Source organism: Triticum urartu, chromosome 4A (genome assembly GCF_056163025.1).
Source record: "Triticum urartu cultivar PI428250 chromosome 4A, HENAU_Tu73, whole genome shotgun sequence".
Classification (NCBI taxonomy): Eukaryota; Viridiplantae; Streptophyta; class Magnoliopsida; order Poales; family Poaceae; genus Triticum; species Triticum urartu.
Genome location: NC_141876.1, coordinates 154,175,497 through 154,184,019, shown reverse-complemented (window position 1 = coordinate 154,184,019; position 8,523 = coordinate 154,175,497).

Here is an 8,523-nt window from a genome sequence, read left to right as displayed (position 1 = left end):
AACTGGGTTTTCTAGACATTTTATGTGCGTAATTGAAATTTGAACTACATGCACATTCTCCAGTCCATATAAACTAGTTGAAAAATCAAATATGTGTCCTTGGCTGCATGCTTAGGTCCCATGCAAGGAATGGGAATGAATTTCAAACACCCTGCCACCGCCACTCGGCCGCAAACATTGAGATACCTGGTTTTTAAATTCTAGTAAATCGAAAACTCGTCTGAAATTCATGAAACTTGGCATCCTATCATGGAGCGGCATCAACATCCGGGTAAAATTTTTGTCCCATTTGGGGCAGGTTTGGGTATAAGCTTCTCACAAACCAGAGCTTCTCACAACAAGCCTGATGGTTTCGGTAAGGAACGTGCCACCTTTGGGGACGAAACGATGTCCGTTGCCTCTTATTGCTTTCAAAAAATTTCGAGTGTCAACATAGAACAACAGGAATGTTGTGTTTAATTTTGGAATTTTTCGGGGTTCGTTTCGACATTTTTATACATTAACTGGGTTTCCCACGCATTTTATGCGCATAATTCAAATTTGGACTACATGCACATTCTCCAGTGCATATAAACTGGTTGAAAAATCAAATATGTGTCCTTGGTTGCATGCTTAGGTCCCATGCAAGAAATGGGAATGAATTTCAAACACCCTGCCACCGCCACTCGGCCGCAGACATTGAGATACCATGTTTTTAAATTCTAGTAAATCCAAAACTCGTCTGAAATTCATGAAACTTGGCATGCTATCATGGAGCGGCATCAACATGCCGTGGTAAAAATTGTGTCGCATTTGGGGCAAGTTTGGGTATAAGCTTCTCACAAACCTTAGCTTCTCACAACAAGCGTGATGGTTTCGGTAGGGAACGTGCCACCTTTGGGGATGAAACGATATCCGTTGCCTCTTATTGCTTTAAAAAAATTCGAGTGTCAACATAGAACAACATGAGTGTTGTATTCAAGTTTGGAATTTTCCGGGGTTTGTTTGGACATTTTTATACATTAACTGGGTTTTCCAGACATTTTATGTGCATAATTCAAATTTGAACTACATGCACATTCTCCAGTGCATATAAACTGGTTGAAAAATCAAATATGTGTCCTTGGTTGCATGCTTAGGTCCCATGCAAGAAATGGGAATGAATTTCAAACACCCTGCCATCGTCACTCGGCCGCAAACATTGAGATGCCTGGTTTTTAAATTCTAGTAAATCGAAAACTCGTCTGAAATTCATGAAACTTGGCATGCTATCATGGAGCAGCATCAACATGCCATGGTAAAAAAATTGTCCCATTTGGGGCAGGTTTGGGTATAAGCTTCTCACAAACCTTACCTTCTCACAACAAGCGTGATGGTTCGGTAGGGAACGTGCCACCTTTGGGGACGTAACGATATCCATTGCCTCTTATTGCTTTCAAATTTTTTCTAGTGTCAACATAGAACAACAGGAGTGTTGTGTTTTAGTTTTGGAATTTTTCGGGGTTCGTTTGGACATTATTATACATCAACTGGATTTTCTAGGCATTTCATGTGCATAATTCAAATTTTGACCTACATGCACAAACTCCAGTGCATATAAATTGGTTGAAACATCAAATCTGTGTCCTTCGGGGCATACTTAGGTCCCATGCAAGAAATGGAATGAATTTCAAACACCAGGGCAGTGTTGATTGCCGGAAAAACATTGATATACCTGATTTTTAAATTCTAGTAAATCCAAAACTCGTCTGAAATTCATGAAACTTGGCATGCTATCATGGAGCGACATCAAGATGCCCTGGTAATTTTTTTGTCCCATTTGAGGCAGGTTTGGGTAGAAGCTTCTCACAAACCTTAGCTTCTCACAACAAGCGTGATGGTTTTGATAGGGAACGTGCCACTTTTGGGGACGAAACGATATCTGTTGCCTCTTATTACTTTCAAAAATTTTATATTGTCAACATAGAACAACAGGAGTGTTGTGTTTACTTTTGGAATTTTTCGGGGTTCGTTTGGACATTTTTTATACATTAAGTGGGTTTTATAGGCATTTCATGTGCATAATTCAAATTTGAACTACATGCACAAGCTCCAGTGCATATAAATTGGTTGAAAAAAATCAAATATGTGTCCTTCGGGGCATACTTAGGTCCCATGCAAGAAATGGAAATGAATTTCAAAAACCAGGTCACTATTGATTGCCAGCAAAACGTTGAGATACTTTGTTTTTAAATTCTAGTAAATCCAAAACTCGTCTGAAATTCATGAAACTTGGCATGCTATAATGGAATGGCACCCAACATGCTATGGCATTTTTCGTGTCCATTTTGAGAGAAGGCGCACTCGAATAACAACCAACAAAGGCATTTTGACACAAATAGCTTCCACTGTAACATCTCAAACGTTTTGTATAATTTAAATTGTGTGTGTTCTGTTAACCATTCACGTGATGCCACACCTCACTCTTTTAATGGCTAGGAGGTGCCGTGCGGACAGGTGCTTGAGTGCTTGACTAAACGGAAGGCGTGCCGGCAGCTTCCCCAGGAAACCAAGAGAAAATGTGCCGAGCAGGATTTCTGCAGCTCTTGATCGCAAATGTTTTAGATAGAACACCCGTATGCAAAGTGGAGTGAAGTCTATTTTAAACCTTGAATTTGTAGAGCCCGTCGGAATCAAACTCTGAACTCTAAATCCCTAAAGTCCACACCCTGTATTCAGTGATCCCGGCCAATCTCAACCCCAAACCTGTTCGATGTTGTTTGGCACATAGGGAAAAAGACGATCCTGGTCGGGATCACACACTACTCTAGCTGACTATGTTGGCCCACATCTCTGCAACACACCCGTGGAAAGACAAATAGCGACAATGTTGTCTGTGTCGTGTGTGTTCCGGCGAGGTCAACTGAAGTGCGCCCAGGCGTGTATGCGCGTGTAGCTGGCTAATGCAAAGCTAGCTACGTACGAGTGCATGCGTTGCGTACCTAGGAAATCGATCCAGCTGCTTAGGCACTATGGGTAGTTTTTATGTATATGTAGCGAGGAAATCGACCGAACAGCAAAGCTCAAGCGCTCGCGTACTCCAGGACCTAGCCGTGAAAGCTGATACGTACACCAACGACGACTTACTAGCGCCGACCGCCATGCTCCAGGACCTGTTCAGCGCTCCAGTGCCGGCCTGCTCACCTCCGTAGGGCCCAGTCGACCGTGTCGTCAACGACGAGATAGACCTGCACTCCATGCCCCTGCGTTCCACTCAGGACACAGGCGCAATTTGCAGCCACGCCGCACCTCATTGGTGCTCCTCTCCTTTCTTTGTCGACGTTCTTCTCTAGTAAGAGCCGCACAATGGCTCCCGCCGAGCCACCTTGCTAGCTACCGCGGTCGGTGCCGGACCCGAGCAAGCGTGCACTCGTTGGCCATGCCCGTTATGTAGTCAGGCTTTTTTGACAGATCTGTCGTGAGGTGAGAGAGATGGAAATAAAAGGGAAAGAAGATGGATATGACGTGTGGGTCCGAATAGTCAGTGAGAGAAGTAGGTTATCCTGGTCGGGATTGTCCTTTTCCTGGTGCGGCAAATAGGTTCAGGGTTTGAATTGGCCGGGATCACTGAATATAGGGTGTCAGCTTCAGGGATTCGGAGTTTAGGGTCTGATTTGAACCGTCTCTACAAATTCAGGGTTCAAAATAGACTTTACTCTGCAAAGTGAGAGCTATGGTCTTCCCCCTTAATTCGAGGGAAAATCCGCAACGCAGGATTTGTGCATCCCTTCAACGCAAACGGTTGTTTAGGATGACCCGTGTGCAACCACATACAAACAATTTTGTAAGATTTGCATCTGTCATATTGGATATGTTGCCATTTGTCAAAATGGAAAGATTGACATGTGTTGATCTAGTAACGTTGCCATTTGTCAATCCTTCTAACACTGCGATTTGTCAAAATATGCAACAAGAAATCACTAGCACTATCTAATTTTTGCAACTAAAATTCAGTAATTAAGCATAGATTTCATTCATAGACTAAGCAGCTGTTCGGGCCGCGGCGGTAGAGCGGGAGATGCCCCTAGCTTTCGACGGTGGTGTGGCGGCAACGGCGGCCGGCAATAGTTGCCAACGGGCAGCGGCAGCGGAGCGTGTGGTGGGTGTTCCGCGCACACCCAACAGGGACTCCACGCGCACTACAGTACGACAGGGACTGTGCCGCCGTCGCGGTGTAGCCTCCCAGCTGGAGCTATCCTCTGATGACAGCGGAGTGGCTGATCGACGACGACAGACCGGTGCCATTGGCGATTGTGGGAGAAGCACACGAGATAAGCTACAGGGAGGGAGGGGAAAATGCAATGCATGACTCGCCGGCCGTGAGGGTTTATATAGCAGGCCGGTAAGCATTGGGATTTTGGGGGATTTCACGAGTCGGGCGGGAAGCTTGCGTGGGAACCTGCGAGGTTGCGTGGGAACGGGCTCACCGATGATTCATTGGTGCCACCGTTTGGCCAAAAGAACACCCCCACGCGATGCGCAAGCCTGCGTTGTAAGCCGTCTGCGACAGCGGGGTGACAAGACGTGCGACAGGAGGCCGAAAGGGCATGTACACATATGGTTAATACAAAAAAATGTTTGCGATTTAATTACCTACTATACTCCGTACTAGTTTATAAGTAGGATTTAACTAGTAAAATACGAATGCATGTTGCCAAAGATTATATCGTTGTAGTCGTATTTGAACATAGTTTCTAGCTATACAATTTTTGTAACATGCATTAACACTTTTTTGGTTAAATTTAAGGTTATATACCAGCAAGCGTTTGCCCGCAACACACACGGCTTATTCCATCACAAACAGCTCGGATGGATCAACTATATGCCACGTATCGCACACGCAACTCTAATATGATTCGTACTTGATGTCTCTGATATCACTCGCACATTTCGTCTTATTTGCCACGTATGACAGTGCCGGCCTTTGCTTGCATCCCTCGGCAAGCTCTGTTTGCCGTTAGGCGCCGTGACACGCTCTGCTCGCGTCCGTTGGCACGCTCGGCTTGTGGACAGCTTTTCCTTGCATGTTCAACTGCTACATGCATATATATATATGGTTGCTCGCTGTTGAGGCGACCGCGGAGCGCTCTGCTCGCATCCTTCCGCGCGCGCTCTGCCAGCAGTTGGGCGTGCGCACGATCACGTTGGGGACCCCATATGCATGTGTTTGCGCCACGCGCGTTGCCACGTAATGCAGTTATGTGCGGCACGATGGAGTTACGCGCTACAAATTAGAACTGCCATCAGGGCCTGCCGATATTCCTGGCCATCCGGCTTCCGCTTTAATTGTTGAGCAGTTGCTTGCTCGAGACAAGTACAAGGTGGTCGGCATCGACCTCCAGTACACCACTGGTCATCCCGGCATAGATCAGAAGGTTGCCGTCGCCCAGTTGTGCGTGGGCCATCATGTCCTCATCTACCACTATTACATGGCCACAGAGCCTTGCGACCGTTTCAACAGGTTTGTCAACAGCACCGACCACAAGTTCGCCACAGTGGAAACCACCAACGATGTAAATGCGCTCGGTGTTACGGGCTTGGCCTGCAAGAACCTTGTTGAAATCCGTGACCACTGCAGGGTCTGGGGCAGCACGAAGAAGGACTCCCTGGTCGAACTCGCCTCGGCCATCATCGAACCCTACTACGAAAAGATGAAGCGGGATGCCCAGAGATCAAACCCCCTATCCTGGCATAGGGCCTGGATGCGGCAACTGGATGAACCTCACCTCAGGTTCACGGGCAAGAGCGTGTACACATGCTACGAGATGCACAGGCAGATCATTGACATGCGGAAGTTCCTTGTTACCAAAATCGACGAGCCCGGATCGAGCCACAAGCAGAGCAAGCATCACAAGAAGTAGATGATGATCAGATGATCGTTTATGCTAGTTAATCATGCATGTAATATATAGTTTACTTTATTGGTGTGTGGAAATGTCATGTGTGCAGTAGCCACCTATGTAATTATGCATGTAATAGTTTACTTTGGTGTGTGCAAATGCCATGGTTGTAGTAGCCACCTATGTAAGTGGATGTTTAATTTGGTTATGCAAGCATGCCCTTATAAGTGTGTGTGTATACATGTTGTTGTTCTGTATGCAATCCCCTCGCACAACACACACATCTTATTAGAAGCAACCGTCTGTGTTATTATCGGTTTTCACACACTTTTCTGATTACAGACCTATTTGCCGCGTATCACACACATCTGGTTAAGTTGAACCGTTTCTGTTCTCATGTCTCAACGCAAACAGTTCATCCAAGTGAACCGCCTGCCGTATATCGCACACACCTTCATCTGGCTGACCTTTTCTTTTGTGTTGCCTAATCACAAATAGTTCATCCGAGTGAACCGTATGCCGCATATCGCACACACCTCCATCTGGTTGCTCGTTTCTTTTGTTCCTCCTCATCGCAAACAGTTAATTGAACTGAACCGTATGCCCTGCATCGCACACACAACTAAAATCTGAACCGTGTTTGATGCATCCTCCATCGCAAATGCTTTGCACCTTTTTTGACGTTTTTTTAAACCACCGTTTGCGATTATGGCGTTGCACACAATTTCGTTGAAGGGTCTCTAATCGTAGTGTCACGTTAGCAGCATCCTGCAGTAGTGATGGCCGATATGACCCATATCTTTCCCCGGGGGGTTCCGGTAACCCCCCTGGTACTTTGATAAATACCCGATACACTCCGGAACAGTTCTGATGTCCAAATACTATCATCCTTTATATCAATCTTTACTTCTTGACCAATTCGAGACTCCTCGTTATGTCCGTGATCTCATCTGGGACTCCAAACAACATTCGGTCACCAAATCACATAACTCATATAATACTAAATCTTCATCAAACGTTAAGCGTGCGGACCCTACGGGTTCGAGAACTATGTAGACATGACCGAGACACCTCTCTGGTGAATAACCAATAGAGGAACCTGGATGCTCATATTGGCTCCTACATATTCTATGAAGATCTTTATCGGTCAAACCATTATGACAACATACGTAATTCCCATTGTCATCGGCATGTTACTTGCCCAATATTTGATCGTCAGTATCCACATACCTAGTTCAATCTCGTTACCGGCAAGTATCTTTACTCATTCCGTAATACATCATCTTGTAACTAACTCATTAGTCACTTTGCTTGCAAGGCTTCTTATCATGTGCTTACCGAGAGGGCTGATGACCCACAAGTGTAGGGGATCTATCGTAGTCCTTTCGATAAGTAAGAGTGTTGAACCCAACGAGGAGCAGAAGGAAATGATAAGCAGTTTTCAGTAAGGTATTCTATGGAAGCACTGAAATTATCGGTAACAGATAGTTTTTTGATAAGGTAATTTGTAACGGGTAACAAGTAATAAAAGTAAATAAGGTGCAACAAGATGGCCCAATCCTTTTTGCAGCAAAGGACAAGCCTGGACAAACTCTTATATAAAGGAAAGCGCTCCCGAGAACACATGGGAATTATCGTCAAGCTAGTTTTCATCACGTTCATATGATTCGCGTTCGGTACTTTGATAATTTGATATGCGGGTGGACCGGTGCTTGGGTACTGTCCTTCCTTGGACAAGCATCCCACTTATGATTAGCCCCTATTGCAAGCATTCACAACTACAACAGAAGTATTAAGGTAAACCTAACCATAGCATGAAACATATGGATCCAAATCAGCCCCTTACGAACCAACGCATAAACTAGGGTTTAAGCTTGTGTCACTTTAGCAACCCATCACCTACTTATTACTTCCCAATGCCCTCCTCTAGGCCCAAACAATGGTGAAGTGTCATGTAGTCGATGTTCACATGACACCACTAGAGGAAAGACAACATACATCTCATCAAAATATCGAACGAATACCAAATTGACATGACTACTTATAGCAAGACTTCTCCCATGTCCTATGGAATAAACATAACTACTGACAAATCATATTCATGTTCATAATCAGAGGGGTATTAATATGCAAAATGGATCTGAACATATGATCTTCCACCAAGTAAACCAACTAGCATCAACTACAGGGAGTAATCAACACTACTAGCAACCCACAGGTACCAATATGAGGTTTTGAGACAAAGATTGGATACAAGAGATGAACTAGGGTTTGAGATGAGATGGTGCTGGTGAAGATGTTGATGGAGATAGACCCCCTCCCGATGAGAGGATCGATGGTGATGATTTCCCCCTCCCGGAGGGAAGTTTCCCCAGCAGAACAGCTCCGCTGGAGCCCTAGATTGGTTCCGCCTCGTGACGGCGGAGTTTCGTCCCGTGAGCTTTCTTATGAGTTTGTCCTCTACAAAAGACTCCATATAGCCAAAGATGGGCATCAGAGGGCTGCCAGGGGGCCCAGGAGGCAGGGGGCGCGCCCAGGGGGTAGGGCGCGCCCCCCACCCTCGTGGACGGTGGGTGCCCCCCTCTGGTACTTCTTTCGCCCAATATTTTTTATATATTCTGGAACGTGCTCCCATGAAGTTTCAGGACTTTTGGAGATGTGCAGA